Here is a 19,717-nt window from a genome sequence, read left to right as displayed (position 1 = left end):
CCCTCCTGGAAATCCCCCTCCCCCGTGATGGACAGCAGAGGAGCCAAGGTCTACCCGAGGCCCCTGAGCCCGGGCCAGGCACTGCCGTATGTTCCCACCTTCTTCCTGGCAGCATACATGTCAGATCCCAACCCCCAAGGCCCCGCCCAGATCCCCCCACGAGGCCGGCCACCCCCACACAGAAATATTTCTAGGGACGCTTGATACTTGAGGCCCCAGGTCCTTTCTACATGTAACTAACTTTATTTTTCCCATCAGACAAAGCTGAAGCAATGCAAGAGAAAAGCAGGAAGAGCTGCTGTGTCTGCTGAGGTGAAACAGAAACATGTTAGTGTGTTTTAGCTCTACGTCTCAGCACCTTCTGTTGCACTGAAACACCGAGGTGGTCCAACAGAATCAGTCTGATGATAAATAATAATGCGCTACGTTATCATTCTGTTTTACAGAAACATGGCTCCAGCATGATGATCATCATGTTAACTGTTTCAATTGTTTCTACATTTTAATGATTATCTGTCATTCGGTATACCCGATCTGACCCAACTTTGTTTTTTCTTCTGACATAAACATGCTTGTTGCACATCACCCACAGGAAGTGGTCGTTGTGATCTGGCACTTGTTGAATACTGAGAAAGTTCTTGTGGCCAGGTGTTCCAGTGATCATGTTGATGGTCACAGTGAAATGGCGCAGAGCAGGGGCGTAACACCAAATTCTGGAGGTACAAGCCATCTAGCTGGGCCCCCATGTTCACTTGTTTAACCCTCTGGAGATTTGCAACAGTTAACCTACCTACAGTACCTGGTAACTCCACCCATGTATTTCATGAGCATTTTTTAACTCAGAAGTACCCCTGAAGGACTTATCCTTTTATAAAAACTTATTTAGAGCCTGAGAAGGTTAAAATCTCTCATGCACATTTTTTTTGTCACACTATAAGACAAGATAATAAATATGATCTTATTTTACCTCTATATTGAGCAAATACAATCACAGTGCTATCTGGAGAGAATGAGGAGCGTGCTGCTGCTGCATCTAAAGGGCCATGTGGTTCATGATGCTAATACTGATGTACTGTATACTGTTACAATAATGAAAGGTTAAATACACATGAAATGAAATAAACCTGCTTCTGTCTGTAAATGTAATGTACTCTAAATTTTATAACCCCTGCATAATGTACATAATTATAAGACTGTCTGTTTTGTAGATTAAATATAAAGAAATTAAACGGGATTCAACTGGAGAAGCAAAAGTGGTACAATTCAAAACATAGATAAAGCCCAAATTATTATACTTCAATAATTATTTAAATAAAACATTTATAGATTCATTAAACAAAATCATATGCAATTATTTCATGATTGAGTTGAATTGTTTGATGGTCTGTTCATCAATATTTTCTTTCTGTCAACCTCACCCATAAAAGTCAGTGGGTGGAGCTAATACTGGTAACAAACATGGCCGCTCCCTTTCTGAAAGATTCCTTACAAGTTGGTGAGATATTTTAAACCTAACATAAAACAGAAGTTGCTGACTGAGAATCTGTGGTAAAACACACATTTAAATATGAACTAAAAGGACATGAATTATTTACAATTCCTAAGCATAGAATAATTATAAAGGAGCACTGTGTCTCTATATATGGAGTTAATATATGGAATAAGCTAGGTGATGTAAACAAGGATGCAAAAACGATATTTACTTTCAAAAAACTAATTAAAAATGAAATACTGGAATCATATACGTGCAAATCAATTATATAAAAAATAAATAAATAAATAAAGATATAGAGATGTGTGTAGGTGTATTCATGTGTGTATGTATAAATATGTCTGTATGTATGTGTATATGTAGTGGATACGTGTGTAGATCTATATGTATATGAATAGATGAAGTATGTGCGACCATATGAGCATGAGATGCACTTTAATGGATATATGTATGAATAGGTATATGTGCAAAAATCCTTTTAACTTTTGAATTATTATTATTACTATTAATTTTTTCTTTTTTCTTTACAAATGGAACTCAAGTTAGCTAACCAGTCAAGCAATTACTTTGTATAGGCTAATTTATAATTATTGTAATTTCAGTGTAAAAATGTCATTTTAATTGAAAAGGGGCAGATAACATAAGTTTTCTTCTTTCTGTTCCCTTTTCATTTTCTTGGTTTGAGAAACCTCATTTTATTGTTAGTATTGTTTTTTTTCTATTTTAATAATAAATGAAATAAATAATTAAAAAAATAGTAACCCAGCTGACGATGTGACATGGGGAAAAAGCTTGAGGGAGTTGGCGGAACCAAACCATTGGAGCCAGGGTCCTACCTTTCTCCTGCTTAGCCCCAATGGGTGGCCCAAGAAACCTGCGCTATTCAAGCCCCAGAGGAGTCAGAACAATGCAAAGCTGTCTTTTGTGGACTCACAGCAGTTCCCACCGTCAATCCGGCCCGTTATCACTCATGGAAGGAGCTGTTGGAGGCAACCACGTGGGAAGTGCAAGGGGCGGCTGGTTCTGCTGCTCAGCCATCGGCAGAAGAGTATCGTCAGGCAGTGGTTGGTTTTTCAGAGGGCTCAGAGGGACAGCTTTCCTTTCAGCTTGTTGTAAGCTGGGAAACCCGTTCCTAGAAGCAGCAGACTTCTCACCCTGGCACCGGAGTGGGATCAATCAATCAATCAATCAATCAATCAATCAATCAATCAAAGCTTTATTTATAAAGTGCCTTCCGCGGCCCTGTCGGGAAGCCCAAGGCTCTGAACATGGTACATGAGAAAAGTTAAATATGGTCAATAAATCAAAAATAAAAGCAATTCAAATATTACAACAAAAAAGGTCAAACATTCTAGTAGAAGACAAATGGGTGAAACAAGGGATAGAGAGACCAATGAAAACAGGGAAATAAAATCAACATAAAAGAGGGCCAAATTCAAACATGTTCAAGGAGTGCCAAGCGGAGGATGACCTCATTCGTGTTGGTGGAAGACCAAGTGGAAGATATGGAGCTGACCGCACATCATCCAGTCATTTTGGATTCCCGCCATCCTGCCACCAGGCTCCTTATCCAAGACTACGATCATCGCCTTCATCACCCGGGTCCAGTACGGGTGTTTGCTGAACTTCATCGTTCCTTCTGGATTATGCGGGGACGTGAGGAGGTCTGGCGACAACAACACAGTTGCATGGATTGCCACCGCTGGTGAGCTAGGCCCATGGTACGAAGAATGACCAGATATAAATGAAATTGATATGGGAATTATAAAAGAAGTTATATTCTCTATTGTGAGACCATTGACACACACACACACACACATATATATATATATATATATAGTCGTAGAACTCATCCAGGCCATGATGGACAGGTTCAATTGGCAGAGGTGAAGGTGGGAGTTAGGATATACACCCAGCCAGGGGCAGAGTTGCTCGCTCTCCCAGCTTTGCCATCGGAGGTCGGTGATTGTCCTGCTTCCGCTTCTGCACTCTCACAGACTTTGATGGTTTCCTTGATGGACAAATGTATTGTATACATTCGGGGGCAGCTGTCGGAAAGCCCTCAAAGTCTTGAGTTTTGGGACTGATTTTTCGTTGTTACCTTTATTTTGAAGTTAACCGGAAGTTTGCTCCGGATGTCCTGCTAGAGATAAAATGGCTTTCAGTCCATATCTCTCTGGGCTTATGTCGCTCTAGGTTTGGGTTCTGGGTTCCTCTCTGCAGTATGATTCTGCCTGGGGAATAGCATCGAGACATGGTCCAGTGTGTGCGTGAATGAACATTAAATGCAATGTTGGATTGACCATGGCTATCGGGTTAATTATGCATTTTCTGTTTTGTATGAACACGCTGTTGATATACCTTCCCCCGTGACTGATCAGCGCTGTTCTGCTGGCGTCTTGGTCATATGAGGAAGCATGAATGTGCTTTGTATGATCATACAGGAACATAGATGAGTACGGCTTAGACGACATTGTTATGGTGCGGGAACGGGAGTTAGCCCAGAGTATCTAATCTAAGCTAACCCGCCACCGGAAGTATCCATGTCAGTCGGGAAAATAAGAGCACCCTTTTGTTCCGAACCGGAAGTTGGATGCTGATGCCAAGCATTATTTAACAAAGCGTAATATAATGGCTTTGTGTGAGCTGATGAGGATTTAGTGACCTCTGACTGTTTAGTATGGATATTAACTGATGATGTGTTTGCAGAAGGTGGATATTCTGATGTGTATTGGTTGTTTAATAAGGTTAAGTTATATCATACGTCATATTTGTTATTCTGAAGAAAAACCACACCCATGAGCAATCATGTCTATCAGCTGCTATCCTGCTTCACTTGTCCTAACCCATTGGGTAAAATAAAGAAGCCAGGAGCACAACTGCAATTACGACTCGTCTACTTCATATTCCGAGGGGCTTTAAGTGATGCTCTGGCCGGCATTCCCAGTGTAGGGCGAATTTCAACCTTGATCCAACACCTTCCTAGTCCGTTTACAGTGTTCCTTCAATACATGTATGTTACATAAGCAACAACAGGAAGGTTAAGTTGAAGTTGAACAATAATAATACATTATATTTGTAAGTGCCTTTCAAAACTATCAAGGTTGCTGACAATAAAAACATTTGTTTGAAAACTGGTTCTGTAATAACATTATCTTTTGTGGTCATTGATTTACAGTTTTCTTTTATTTGAATAGCCATTTGTCTGTTATATGGGATCTGTAATGTACAGTGGGGCAAAAAAGTATTTAGTCAGCCACCGATTGTGCAAGTTCTCCCACTTAAAATGATGACAGAGGTCAGTAATTTATATCATAGGTACACTTCAACTGTGAGAGACAGAATGTGAAAAAAAATCCATGAATTCACTTGGCTGGATTTTTAAAGAATTTATTTGTAAATCAGGGTGGAAAATAAGTATTTGGTCACTTCAAACAAGGAAAATCTCTGGCTCTCACAGGCCTGTAACATCTTCTTTAAGAAGCTTTTCTGTCCTCCACTCGTTACCTGTATTAATGGCACCTGTTTGAACTCATTATCTGTATAAAAGACACCTGTCCACAGCTTCAAACTGTCAGACTCCAAACTCCACTATGGCCAAGAACAAAGAGCTTTCGAAGGACACCAGGAAAGGAATTGTAGACCTGCACCAGACTGGGAAGAGTGAATCTACAATAGGCAAGCAGCTTGGTGTGAAAAAATCAACTGTGGGAGCAATTATCAGAAAATGGAAGACATACAAGACCACTGATAATCTCCCTCGATCTGGGGCTCCACACAAGATCTCATCCCGTGGGGTCAAAATGATCATGAGAATGATGAGCAAGAATCCCAGAACCACACGGGGGGACCTGGTGAATGACCTGCAGAGAGCTGGGACCACAGTAACAAAGGTCACCATCAGTAACACACTACAACGGCAGGGAATCCAAATCCTGCAGTGCCAGACGTGTTCTGCTGCTGAAGCCAGTGCATGTCCAGGCCCGTCTGCAGTTTGCCAGAGAGCACATGGATGATACAGCAGAGGGTTGGGAGAATGTCATGTGGTCAGATGAAACCAAAAACGTTAAGCCTAAAAAGCTATTTTATTAGCTTAGCAGCTAAACTAATGGTAGCCCTGACTATTGGAACCATTCAGAGAGAAAAACAGCGGAGAAACAGCCACTCATGTCACCTCTTTGAAAATATATGACTTACAAATTAGAAAAATTTGAAAATTATAAGCAGAAAATAAAACAACCCATAACTTACCTCAATTTTAGCTATCGCTACTGGCGCTGACTCGTCTCATGACCTGCTCGAGACAAACAGAACTTACGCCATGCGCGTAACTTTAGATGACGTGACTTTTGGGGTCAAACAAGCACTTCCGGTACGGCAATGGCGACTGGAAGTGAGGTGTGTTGGATCTACAATAAGTAAATGTAATTTGTAACTTTCCACCTCTGCCAAGATCTCAGTCCTCCGTAAGTCCCCAAACAAACCCATCCTTCCCTGCTGTACCTCCTCCTGGGACTCACCTGTCTCTGCTCTTCCCTAGATGTTGCTCTTGTTCGGTTTCCCATTCACTGGACTTCCCAGTGCACCCTTAGTTTCCATTTTTCTAATAAATAATACCTTTAGTTTACTTACCCTCTGTGTTGTGTTGATTCTGCATGTCTTGTGTTAGAAGTGGGCTATGGTTGACAAATTCAAGGACTACCTGTGGGGCCACCATTATGTTGTCTGGACAGACAACCCACTGTGCCATCTAGAAAATGCAAAACTTGGAGCAACAGAGCAGCATTGAGTGGCAGAGCTTTCTGCATTTGACTTCAGTGTGAAGTATTGGCCAGGGAGGACCAACCACAACGCGGACGACCTTTCCAGGCAACACAGATTTTCCAACGGTGGTGGGACTGCACTGGAACACTACCTGCCGGGGACTCAGGTGTCTGCATCCATTGTAGACAGTAGTCACCCAGTCTGCCATCACTGTTTTCCGTCCCGAAGTCTAGATGACTTGAGGAGGCTACAAGGGTCGGACCTGTCCATCCTGTCCATCTGGCCCTTCTGGGTCGTGTCGTGCCGAGTCGTGTTGGAAAGGAGAAGTTGTGTCCCAGGGAAAGGGAGTTGGTGAAGTTGTGGGACCGCCTTGTGCAGCAGGAAGGGCTGCTGTATCGCCGGCTGCTGCGGCTTGATGGAGGGGAGGAGATCTTCCAGTTGTTGTTGCTGGAGTGCCTGCAGGCAGAGGTATTGCAGGAAATGCACCAGAATCATGGCCATCAGGGAACTCAGCAGACTACAGAGGGGGTGCGACAGCGTTGCTATTGACCTGGAATGGACAGGGATATTAAGGACTGGTGCCAGAATTGTGAGAGATGTGAGATTGCCAAGGATACCCACCCCAGGATGCGTGCTCCTCTTGGCCACCTGCTCATCTCCAGGCCGAACCAGCTGCTTGCCATTGATTTTACACTGCTGGAACCAGCCCCGGATGGACGAGAGACCGTGCTGATTATGACGGATGTATTCTCCAAGTTTACACAGGCTGTGTCCACCTGTGACCAGAAGGTGGATACAGTGGCAAAGACGCTGGTCAAACAGTGGTTCTACCAGTTCGGAGTCCCTGCACGAATCCACTCAGACCAAGGACAAAGTTTTGAGAGTGCCTTGGTCCAGCAGCTGTGCCCATGTAAATGTAACCAGGTGACCGAGGTCATCCTGGTGATATAAGAGTAAGGGGGTGTTTTAGAATTTCTAGCAGTAGGAATTGCCCTTGAATGTGTCACAGCTCAATCTCAGCTACTCCTTAATGAGCTAATTATAAAAAGGTGCTCAGACCAGGAAGTTGGTTTGAGAGGTGGTTGTCATGATGCTGTGTGAGTTTTTGGCTGGTTTGAGGGATTTGCTTCAGCCACATGTAGGTGGAACGTGGTTACTAGAGTCTCTCTGTGAACCTTATTCTCTGATTGTTAGTTTGCCACTGCTGCTCAATTGAGTTTATTGACAGTAGGTTTTTTATCTATGTTTGGTACAAACCACTTTTAAGAAGACTGAATTAACAAAGGCCCCATTTTTCTCCACCTCTGCCTTGGTTCCTTATTGTGACCAGACCCGCCAGAGGCTCTGGTTGTGAGTGTCTAAGCCTTGCACTCCGTCAAATATATATTTGTTAAATTAAATATGTAAGCAAGTTACTACATCCTAACCACCAAAGCTGCAACTACTAAGCAACTCACCAACCATAGATAACTTCTTTGGATCTAAAAAAAAATAAACATTTGAAATTAGCTGACTTACTTTTAAACTTGAAATTTGCCCACGAAATAGCTACCAGCTTCTGATCCGTCATCCTTTTGAAAATACCACAGTGTATTCTGGGAAATTTTTGACCAAGCTAGACTACAAGACCCCCCCCCCCCCCCTTGCAGAATAATGAGTCTAAGACTGAACTAATCACGCTGGCACCAAGTGGCTCTCCTGTATTTCCTCAGTCTTTGGTGAATTTCCTTTCAAATGGTTCAAAGGATGTGGTGTCTATTCCATCTTTCAGTTCTTTTTAAAACACAGAAAAGGTTTGTTTACCTGCAACGTTTCATTTGTGGCTGCAAACATCATCAGGCTGACGCCGATGGTGGCATCACTTCCTTCGTTTATCCGCGGGCAGCAGAGGACATTGTCGCCCTCTGCTGCCCGATCTCCCCTCTCCGACGATGCAGTCCCATGTGCGGTCCAACGTGTAAACTCCATCGCCCCTGTTCATGGTCCCATATCCACGTCTCCTTATCTCTATAGCTGCCTTTATCCATCTTTTGTATTTTTGTTGTTCAGCGTTTATGATCCTTGTGTTGTCCCAGTCCATTATAAGGTTTTCTCTTGTGCAGTGATCTGTTACGGCTGACTTCTTTATTGTATTTTCTGCTTCTTCTTTTGCTGCTCTTGTGTGTTTGACTTGTTTCTTTCTCACACTCCTTTCTATGTTCTATTGCTCGTGTGTTGAGTTGGCGTCCGGTTTCTCCTATGGATGTTTTATTGCAGAGTTTGCATGGGATTTCGTAAATGACTCCACAATTAAGTCCAGCTGGTATCTTGTCTTTTGGGTGTACTAGTCTGTTTCTAACTGTTGTGTATGGTTTTGTTGGTGTGTTTATCTTGTGTTTTCTCATTGTTGCTTGTATTTTTTCTGTTATGCCTTTGATGTATGGTAAAGTTATCACTGGTTTTGGTTCTTATGTTTCTGGGTTTCTGGTTCTTTGCTTAGGTTGTTCTTTTCTTTCTGTTGTTGTTTGTTGTTTTCCTTTGTTTATTGCCCATGTCGGGTATCCGCAGGTCTTTAAAGCATGTTGTATGTGTTTGTCCTCTTTTTTACAGTCTCTCTCTTCCGTTACCATGTTTGCTCAGCGATATAATGTTCTGATTACTGACATTTTGTGACACTATTGTTGAAAAAATAAAACTGTTAGAAAGAAAAACAATACCGATATTATGTCCAAAAAAAAAAAAATAAAAGGAGTTTAAAAACTTACATGCTGTTCCTCAGATCATTCAGATCCTCTTCATTCAAACAGTCTTGCAGCTATTCTGGAGCCATACTCATAGAGTGCATCCTGAAACTCGTAAATGAGTAAAAAATAGATACTTTCATAACAGAAAAAAATACATAGAAATCTTGTCTTTAATGAAAGTAACACCGACCTGGATTCTAACACATCTATTTCTTTTTCAGAGCACACCTGTTGAACACCTTCAGTGTTCATCTCCTCCACTCTAAATAATAAAATGTATTAGTTAAAGAGCAGGTCAAGTGTGCCTCAGAGTCCTTCTCCATCCGCGTATCAATTTTAAAAAACTGCAACATTAGTAGGCGTTGCCTGGCCGACCGAGAGGGCGGAGCCGCGGCTGTGACGAAGACGATGGGTAACAAGACGATGCTAGCTCCCTTCACTCTGAGCAGTTATTAGAAGTGGAGGACGTTTCTCCCCCTCCTTACCCAGACACTCTAGAAGAAAGGGACCAAGTCTATTTGGAGGAGACAAGTGGACCTGAGCCTTATTGTTTTGAGCTTGTGAGTTGCCTGAAACTCACGGAACCCACCCAACAGAACCAGCTCTGAATGGTAAGTAGCCGTTAGCCATAGCATTAGATTAGCTGCAGGGTTTGGCTCCACAGCCCTAGAGAGCCAGTATTCAGCATGTTTTAGAGATTTATCTGCTTCAACACACCTGGTTTTAATCAGCAACAAATAGCTGAGCTGCTTAACAGCTAATCTAACCTGTTAAAGCAGGAAAACCACTGAAACGTGCTGGATAGCAGCTCTCCAGGAGCCCTGGGCTTAAGTTACAGTCTGCTGCAGAAAGTTATGAAAATACCCCATGGGGAAATTATTCTGTAATGTGTTTAGCCCACTAAAACTGCCCTGATTTCATCATTTATTTTCTGATAGCAGCTGCTCTCTTGGTCGTAGGGGATCCTCTGGTGTCTGCAGCTGGTCTCGTCTGCTGGTGTCGTCAGGATCAGGAGCTTCCAGAAGAATGTGCCTTTCAATGACTCTTTCCCCCTTATTTGTTATATTAATTAAATAAATCTCAATTTATATATTTCCTGTTTTTGTTCATGTCCATAAATACTTAAACATGCTTGAAATTAAAACAAGCTTTTAACAGTGAGGTGCTAGTTTAATTCATCACAATAGAGCTAGTTAAACATGCAACAATGTGATAATTCAATTAATGTAATTTATAAATATCCATTAAAATATAAAAACTGGAATCAAAATGAGATATTTGGCAGCACAAAAAACTTGTCAAACACAATATTTATTATAATAATTGTAGGCAGACAGGAGACAGAGCTGATGGAGGTTCTCAGTCATCGAAGGATGGCTGAAGACTTTCCAGGAACAGGAGATGTGGTGTTGTCTCTTCTCTCTCTATTCTGCCAGATGAGCTGGTAGGTTACAGGTGTGTGAGGACATCCTCATGCTGTCATAACCAGATGACAGGAGTTATCAGGTGATCAGCCAGGCTAATGATGAGATGCAGAAAGAAAACAAATCCAGGACAGTGTACAATAATAAAAATAATCTGTGGTGTTGCTCACCTTATGTGCTCTTATAGAGTTATTAACGTGTGCCTGCCTCATGTTGTAGAGTCCATATTTTGCTGAGTGTCCTGCAATAATGCAGGTTATTAGTTAATTTACTTTTGATAGCAAAGAACAAAATATTTAATGTAAAAGTTATTTACCAGGTGAATCAGCTCGCACCACCAAGTGTCACAGGGCCAGAATCAGTAGCCTCCTTCATGATGTCATGATGCAATCACATACGTTTATGTAATTGTTAACAGTTCACTGAGCTTGCACTGTCACTGAGGTGGAAGCTGGAATCAACAGCAGACACCTCACATCTTGGTCTTTTCAGGGGTGTGGACGCTGCTCTGGGACCTTCTGGAAGATGAATTTCGGTCATGGATCCTGTGTCACCAGACACACTGCGGCTGTGAGCTCTATTCTGGGTGGCTATGTAAAAAACAAAGAAGCAGCACATTTATAAATGTTTAAAAGAGCATAAAATCACATGCAACAATAATCTGTAAAACAAATTAAAACTAGAAGGTGATAATAAAATGTTTACATAGAAGATTATTAAAAATAATTCACCTTTGCTACGCCGGTAAGGCTTCATGTCAGCCTGGACAAGTGCATTCTTGCAGACTACAAAATCAGTCTGACAGCCAGTGTCTTGGGTAGATTTAGCCTGAAAAAAAAAATAGAAGCACATTCTTGTTGGAGTTTATAAAGTCAGATAATATACAAAAGAAACTGTCCTATATAGGCGCTTTATAACATTCCTGGTGTGTTCGTTATTATAACGTAAAAGTCAGTCACATATGATGTGGAGAGCCTGAAATGCGACCTCCTGAACAGAATTCCTCACGGAACCGGGCCACACTGTGCTGGAGTTCACGCTGTAATGCTGTCTGTCAACTAGTGCTGCGTTAGTTAGAGCCACTGTTGCAGAATTACCAACTGACACAAAAACAACCCGAATTTTCCTGGAGCCTGACAGTAAGAGTCATGTGGACCGTTTAGTCAGCCAGGGCTTCGAGATATGTTCCGATTCGCTGCTGATTCTAACCTTACATCCCGTTCCACATTTTGTGAACTTGACAAATTAGCCCGAAGGCAGTGCAGACTGATATTAACTAAATGAAGTTAACCACGTTTCTCAAACTTTGCATTTAGGTAGGGCATTGTCTTTAGAAAATGTTAAAACTTTTATTTAGCTTACTCACCTCAGACTGGAGCCCGCCATGGCAGGGAAGCAGAGTGGGTGGGCTGCATCTAAATCGCGGAAGAGCCAAGGTGAGCACGGCCTCCCTCTTCAAACGGACACGTGCAGAATAACCCAGTTCAAACTCCATCATGTTGGCGAAGGAATCGCGGGTAAAATGTTGGTTGCAAACTACAGCACCAGGCGGGAGCTGACAATTTTCCAGACATCGATTGCGCGCAATCACTGGTGCCTAATTTCTAAGTCCAACGGAAAGGAGTGCAACCCCACAAAGCAACCGCAACCACACTACACTACACCTTCTCACCATACTAACACGATATGGAGCACTAAACCTGAACTACTATCCTAATAACACTAACAGCTAAACACTAACTAAACTACAATATCCAACAGCCAAGCTAACACTAAATAAGTTTGAATAACACTAAAAGCTATGCTAAAATTAGGATATGCTAATGCTATATGCTAATGCTGAACTACCGCTAACCGTCCTACACTCGCTTGTAAATCCAACTCCCAACTCGCCACAAGGCGTGGCCGAGACTCTCGATGCTTTATAACTTTGACACAGAGCTGCTACGTAGTACTTTACTGGTTTACGTAGTACTTTACTCTTTAGCCATTGGCTAAAATTTATTCAAAATGACTCAAACTCTATGTTTTAAGCTGAAGGTGGCGCTATACTGTGGTATTTAGGCAGAATTTTTAAAGAAAATACACCAAAATGCTAAAATAATGAATACACACATTTAAAACACTATTAGACACTCATTTATACAGTTCACCAGCAAAAAAAAGTTAATTTAGACGTTACTTGCTCTTTAAAAATGTATTATTGAAATACATGTTTTAAAAAGAAAGAAAATGTACAACATCAGATAAATTTATAATGGTCCAACAACATGATATTGATAAATCACAACATTATTTACATATCATCTAAATGGAGAGAGAAAAATACTAAACATACCCAGACCCCTCTGGAACAGTTGATACAGGTGGTGGTGCTTCTATTTCGTTTTGTCTCTTATTTGGCGCAGAAGTAACTTGCTCTGTTTCATACCTGAGAAAATAAGAGTCAATTTAATCCATTGTCAAAGACTAATTGTGTCACCACCAGGTCTCAACAACACTGGGCCTCGAGAGCTACTATCCTTCTGGTTTTCAAAACATCTCGGCTTCAAAACAGTCAAATCAAATGACTGAAAGGATTTTTCAGCTGTGATCAATGTTAGCAAAGTTCTTGTAACTACTCGTTCCATGTATTCAGCTGTGTTGGAATGGAGATGTCTCTAAAACATGCAGGACAGTAGCTGTCGAGGACCAACATGGATGACACCTGGTCTATCATAACGTTTACTAATTATAATCAGAAAACAACCAGAACTAATAACACGTTTAAGCCTAAAAGCTGACTCGGGGCACATCAATAGAGATGAGATGTTTGACTTATTTACTGCTAAACGCTGGGGTTTGCAGCTTGATACGACAAACCCGACTCTTACATGTTAGCATCACATTAGCCTCTGTGGCTAACATTGAGATTGAGTCAGTTGTGTGGATCAGAAAAAAATACTGAAAAAAGGTTTCCACCTACACACATTTAATAAATAATTTTATCAGTACCATACAACAACTTAATGCCCGATCAAACACAATAACCCCGGTGAAATCATTTCTTACTTACCTATTCATTAGCATCATGGCTAGGCCAGTGTCTGTAGTATATGCCGTTCTTTCTAGCAGATCTCTCCAGCTAGGAAAAGCCGGCACAATATTAATTCTGTTCTTTCCTCTTTCTCTATCGCGTTCTCTCTTTCTTTTCCTAGATTCATCTGATAATGGGTTTCTAGCTCACTTTGGGGCATCTGCCATAGCTGACGTCTCTAAACCGGTCGTCTACGAGATACTGCCGTAAAGAAGTACGCAATCCGGCAATGGCCCGCCGCTCAAAAACTGTATAGTCAATGTCAATGTCACGTTTATTTATATAGCACATTTCCAACAATCAGAGATCGCACAAAGTGCTGTACACAGACAAGCAGTAAAAATAAAATGATAAAACACAGAAATATCCAGTAGACCCTAGGTAAAAGAAATTAACGATGAAATCAGTTAAAAGCAAGGGTAAAAAGGTAGGTTTTAAAAAGAGACTTAAAGGTAGAGAGGCGTTGGCAGACCTAATGTGTAGGGTAAGGCTGTTCCAGAGCTTGGGAGCGGCCACAGAAAAAGCTCTGTCGCCTCTGGACTTCAGCCTAGACTGGGGAACAGATAAAAGATGTAGAGAGGATGATCGCAAGTTTCTTTTGGGGACATGAGTGTTTAAGAGTTCCGACAGATAAGGAGGGACCAAATTGTGTAGTGCCTTAAAACAGAGCAGTAGCATTTTAAATTGAATCCTGTAATTGATCAGGAGCCAGTGAAGAGCTTTTAAAACCGGAGTTATGTGATCCTTGTGACTCCTACCTGTCAGCAAGCGGGCTGCTGCATTCTGAGCCACCTGCAAGCGGTGAACTGACGACTGCTCCAATCCATGATAAAGAGAGTTGCAGTAGTCGAGTCTCGACATGATTAGCAAGTGTATAACCCTTTCAACGTATTTCACTGATAAATAGGGCTTGACTTTACTAAGAACACACAAATACACTCTGGACCACAGAACTGATCTGTTTATCGAGTTTAAAATGGCCATCAATGAAAAAAAACACAGATTTCTTGCCTGAGACATGCAAAAGGATTCTAAAGGGCCAAATACACTGTTTACCCCATGCAACAGCCCAGGGTCCCCGAAAATGACAATTTCTACTTTTTTGTCATTTAAAGTGAGAAGGTTCAACTGTAGCCAGTTTTTAACGTCTTTTAGACAATTCAGTAATTTGTCAAACGATGGCCTTCGAGAATGTAGTGGGACATATATCTGCACATTGTCCGCAAAGAAGTGATACGAGATGCCATGCTTATGAAAGGTGGCGCCAAGAGGTAACATACTGTGAGAACAAAAGTGGGCCCAAAACTGAACCTTGAGGGACACCACAACTAAGTTTCGCTGGAAACGAACAACACTGCCCCTTACAGAAAAAGTCCTGTCTGACAGGTAGGACTTAAACCACTGCAACACCCAGCCCTGGATGTCACTGAGGGATAAAAGATCTGATGGTCCACTGTATCAAAGGCCGCCGTTAGGTCTAAAAGGATAAATACAGCTGATTGACTTGAATTGATATTTAGAAATATATTGTTAAATGTTCTTAAAAGAGCAGTCTCCGTACTGTGGCATTGCTTAAAACCTGATTGAAACTTCTCTAAAATACCACACTGGTCAAGGTAGTCCTGCAGCTGCCTGTAGACAATTTTCTCCATGACCTTAGAAAGGAAAGGGAGTTTGGAGATAGGCCTGTAGTTGTCACGTTATGGAGGATGGTTCGGACCCAAAATACAGATACCCAGGATGACACGAGGCAGGAGTAGATAAAGAAAAATCCTTTTATTTTAGGATGAACCCAAAACGAACATAAAAACCAAAAGGGGCAGGAAGCCAAAGTCCAAAAATGCAGGGGATGATCAGGAGATCCAAAAACACTAAAGGAACGAGCAGGACTGACAGAATAAGTCACACTGACAGCAACAATGGACCGACAAGAACAATGAGACAAGGAGAGGCTTTATACTCTGGGGCTGGAGTGATAGGAGACGAGGAGCAGGTGTGTGGGGAACTGGCACAGCTGAAAGCACTAATGAGGAGAGGAGCAGAGCAGGACACCAGACCTGACTGGGAAGGACACACACACACACAGCTGGGGAAGGACACGCGTGCACGCACACACACACCGAGCTGGGGAAGGACACGCGCGCACGCACACACACACAGGCACACGCACACACCGAGCTGGGGACAAAAAGGCTGGAGCTACAAGAGAAGACACATAAATGAGACGCAGACAACGGACACATGAGGGCGCTTATGAGACCCAAAATGGGAACCTAGAAGAAGGAGAACACATGAGGGAAGACACAGACGCAGACCATGACAGTAGTTGGAGAGCACCATGGGATCGAGATTAGGTTTCTTTAAGAGCGGCTGAATAACAGCACATTTAAAGGCAGCAGGGACATGACCAGCGGTAGTTAAAAAGAAGACTCACCTGTTCAAGCTTTGGTGTGACCTTCATCATCACCCTCTCCTTACTCTGTTTTTATTTTTGCCTTTCCAAGGATCTACTGCTGCAATGGACTGGCTCTCTGTCCAGGGTGTACCCCGCCTGATTGCCCATTGACAGCTGGAGATAGGCACCAGCGCCCCCCCCCCCCCCCCCCCCCCCCCGCGACCCTACGTGGACAAAGCGGGTTCAGACAATGGATGGATGGAAGGATAGGATCTACTGATTTCCCTTTTTCCTATTAATTTTCTTTGTCCCTTTCCTTACATTTTTTAATCACAATTTTTTTCTCATTTTAAACATATTTAAAAAAATTTAATCTTTTTGATGCATAATTTTTTTAGTTTGTTTTTCTGAAGCGCCTCATGATTTTTATCTTGAGAGTTACTACATAAAAGATTGTTTTCTTTCTTTCTTTCTTTCTTTCTTTCTTTCTTTCTTTCTGAGAGGTGTCTATGATCCTCTGACTGCTGACGTGTGAACCAGCCAGTAAATGGCCTATTTGTATAGCGCCTTCTTAGGGTTCTACGACCCCCCAAGGTGCTTCGCAACACAATCTGTTATTCACCCTTTCACACACACATTCACACACTGGTGGGGATGAGCTACAATGTACAGCTGACCTGGGGCGCACTGACAGAGGCGAGGCTGCCGAGCAGTGGCGCCACCGGTCCCTCCGACCGGTGATCGATGTTGCAGTCAAACGGGTGATAGGGTAGAAACATCGACATAAATATATGGACAATAGGTTTCCATAGGCTCCAATAACAAGTTTTTCTGCTAAAATGGGAGGTGGCCACCACCGCCATTTTGACCGTGTCACAGGTTCCGTCAAGCCCAGACAATTCCATAAAACGGAAGAAAGGTGGAGCTGAGGGTGGGGCTGTAAGGCTGGGATCAACTGACGACACCCGGTTGAAATAGCTTCAAGCTAACCTGAAGCTAACCTAAAGCTAACGCGGAGGTGGGAGCTAAGCTAACGGAGGTAGCAACCTAGCTACAACCGGAGTTAACTGTGCACAACACCAGAGCTTCTGAGTCAGAGATGCGCCGGGCTGACCGCTGGGTAAAACCGGGTGGAACACAGAGGTCTCCGAGACCTCCACACGCTGGCAGCCGCACAGCAGACAAGCGCCGCTGCGATCTGAGATGCGTAGCGCTGCCGCTGGGGGGAACCGGGTTGAAAGATTTCCATCCCAGAGCTTCACAAGCCGGCAGCCCGCGCAGCACACAGAAGCCGCGATCAGACAGAGATGTGCCGAGCTGCAGGGAGAAACGGGTGGAAAACATCGGTCTCCCGAGAGCTCCACAAGCCGATAGTTGGAACCCAGCTCCACCAACATGTTATATTTCAACCCATTTTCAAAAGTGCATCATTATGTTAAATGCACTGGGTTTTACCCTATTAAATTTAAATTTCATGGTTAAACAGTGCATGTTAAAATCTAAGCTCAGCTCAGCAGTGACCTAAAACACATAAATATAATTTTACTTACCGAACAAAATGAAGTGGAGACTCCTTGGACGCTCTATTAGTGCAATTAATGCCACAGCAAGTCATTTTGTCCAACAATTGCACAAATAATATCCAAACAAGAATACACAAACACAGAGACTCAAAATCCCGGAACAGTTTCCAAGCCAGACCGAGGCTCTACTGAGGCCTTTCCACGGAGCTAGCTCTGTGGTCACGTGGGTCTGATGCTCAATAATTATACAGAATTTTAGGCTTTTAATACACTTAAACAGAAGAGTGAGAAAAAAATTCACCCCCTTCAGAGTTGTCATGAGTGTAAACTAGATCATTTAAACCAAAAATATGTTTTGGTACCAGGCTGTAAACATGTTTATTTCTGCTGTGAAATTGGTATTTTTAACATGGGAGTCCATGAGGATTTGCTCGTTTCTGACACCAGCCCCTAGTGGATGAGGGTGGAACTGCAATTTATTTCACTTCCGGGTTTGACTCAATTTCAGAGCTGCATTGTGGGGGCCTGGGTAGAAGAGAGAATGTCAAATCCTTGCTGAAAACTTGCTTTAGGTCGTGGTAGACCTCAGGCACTCTAGTGAGGTCCCGGGTTTCTTGTGGTCTAGTAGACTCACTGTCTAAGGGCAGGAGAGCAAATTTATGACACCAATCCAGAAAACGGCATCTTTAGGACTCTAGCCAATTGGATTGCCAGTCAATGTGTGGGTTGTGAAGGGAAAGCCAGGAGTGACCTAAAACAAATGGGAAATGATGAGAAGAGAGCACAAAAAAGACTCAAAATTATTACCTGAAAGTTTGAGGTTGAGGGGAACAGTTTGAAAGGTGACGGCAGAGAGACAGTTGCCATCAAGGGATGACACGGTGAGAGGCATTGTAAGGGACACGGTTGGTACTTCTAGCTGTTTCAACATTCATGAGATTCTGTTCATATCCAGAATCAATGAGAGCTTGTCATGGCAGTGTTCTTTTATTACAGATTATGAAGTAGGGGATGGAGCACCGAGATGTTTTGGTGTCAGAGAGTCCATCAGTAATCTTGGCTCTACTGAAGGGCTTTGTCTTTTACCAGAAACTGACAGTTGGCTACATATTGTCCAGGTTGTCCACAATACAAGCACAGACCTGATCTTCTGTGTTGTAGCTTTTGCTCAGGTAAGTTGAAGTAAGTAAAATGTTATTATCAAGAGAGGGAGAATGTTTAAGTGGTTAGCAGCAGTGTGCTAGTTGATGGCCCCCTCCATGAGGCCACCACAGCTCCGCAGAACATCATTGTAGCTTTTTCTGGGGAGAAAAACACTTAGAGCAGGGGCGGCGTTAGGCCCGGCTACTTGGGCTGAAGCCCCGGATGTTTTATGAAAAGCCCCGGATCTAAATCGCGGAAGTAACATGCAGTACCAACGTCCAACAGAGAGGGCGCAGCTGGCAGTAGTTTGTATACAGCCTGCCTGAGCCTCCACCACTGAAGAAGAAGCCCTTCAGCAGCCGGCTTCTTCTACACTCTCTGCCTGAAACGCATGAGTGAAGATGGACATAAGGACGTTTTTTAGACAAAAAGTACGGCGACAGAACCCCAGCTTTGATGAGACTGGTGTTGACTCAGTTTGTGAGTCTTATTTGAAACTATTTGTTGTGCTGCTGGTTTGCCTAAAGTTAGCTTACTATCAGGTAAAGTTGTTGGAGAAAGAAAGGGAATATTTACTATCATCTCTCACTAAACACTAACAGGAACAATACTCTGCCCTGAAAATTGCTTAATATGTAGCTTCAGATTAAAAATTATGTGGTACAAGACAAATATATATATGATGTTGTTGACTAGTGCGTGTCACGTGTGTGTGTGTGTGTGTGTGTGTGTGTGCGCGCGTGAGTGCGTGTGTGTGTGTGTGCGCACGTGCGTGTGTGTGTGTTAAGCCCTGGATCTTCTTCAGTCCTAAATCCGCCCCTGACTTAGAGAGAAAATAAAGTTAACAGCTGAAATAGAAGGAAATAATACAGTTAAAGAGCAGATTATAGAAGAAAGTAGTCGAGTGTGGAAAGTGGTCAGTGTGTCCTCCAGCAGTCTAAGCCTATAGCAACATAACTACAGAGCTAACTTTGAATAACCTAGCCTTTTTAGATGGAGGCATGTTGGAGGCAGGGCAAGGGAGAGCCGTCTTTACCGACTGTACACTCCACCTCCCTCTACTCCCCCACTTGTCCTGATCTAGGCTAACATCAGATTTTAACCATAGGCCCTATCAAATAAGAAAGTTTGACAATAAAATAGAATAGAATACACTTTATTGATCCAACATTGGGAA

The 19,717-nt window shown here is 42.7% G+C and overlaps 1 long non-coding RNA gene across 1 annotated transcript; it reads right to left on the bottom strand.

The window, feature by feature from the left end:
• Positions 1-9,559: 9,559 nt before the first annotated feature.
• On the bottom strand, positions 9,560-12,424 carry LOC129163695 (uncharacterized). The gene is made up of 4 exons (XR_011517145.1): positions 11,135-12,424; positions 10,720-10,993; positions 10,574-10,644; positions 9,560-10,498 (listed from the first exon to the last, which is right to left on the bottom strand). It is a non-coding gene; the product is annotated as an uncharacterized lncRNA (long non-coding RNA).
• Positions 12,425-19,717: the final 7,293 nt, after the last annotated feature.

Source organism: Nothobranchius furzeri, chromosome 18, assembly GCF_043380555.1.
Source record: "Nothobranchius furzeri strain GRZ-AD chromosome 18, NfurGRZ-RIMD1, whole genome shotgun sequence".
Taxonomy (NCBI): Eukaryota; Metazoa; Chordata; class Actinopteri; order Cyprinodontiformes; family Nothobranchiidae; genus Nothobranchius; species Nothobranchius furzeri.
The sequence above is the reverse complement of the archived record's forward strand: the minus strand, read 5'-3'. Positions and strand labels throughout refer to the sequence as shown.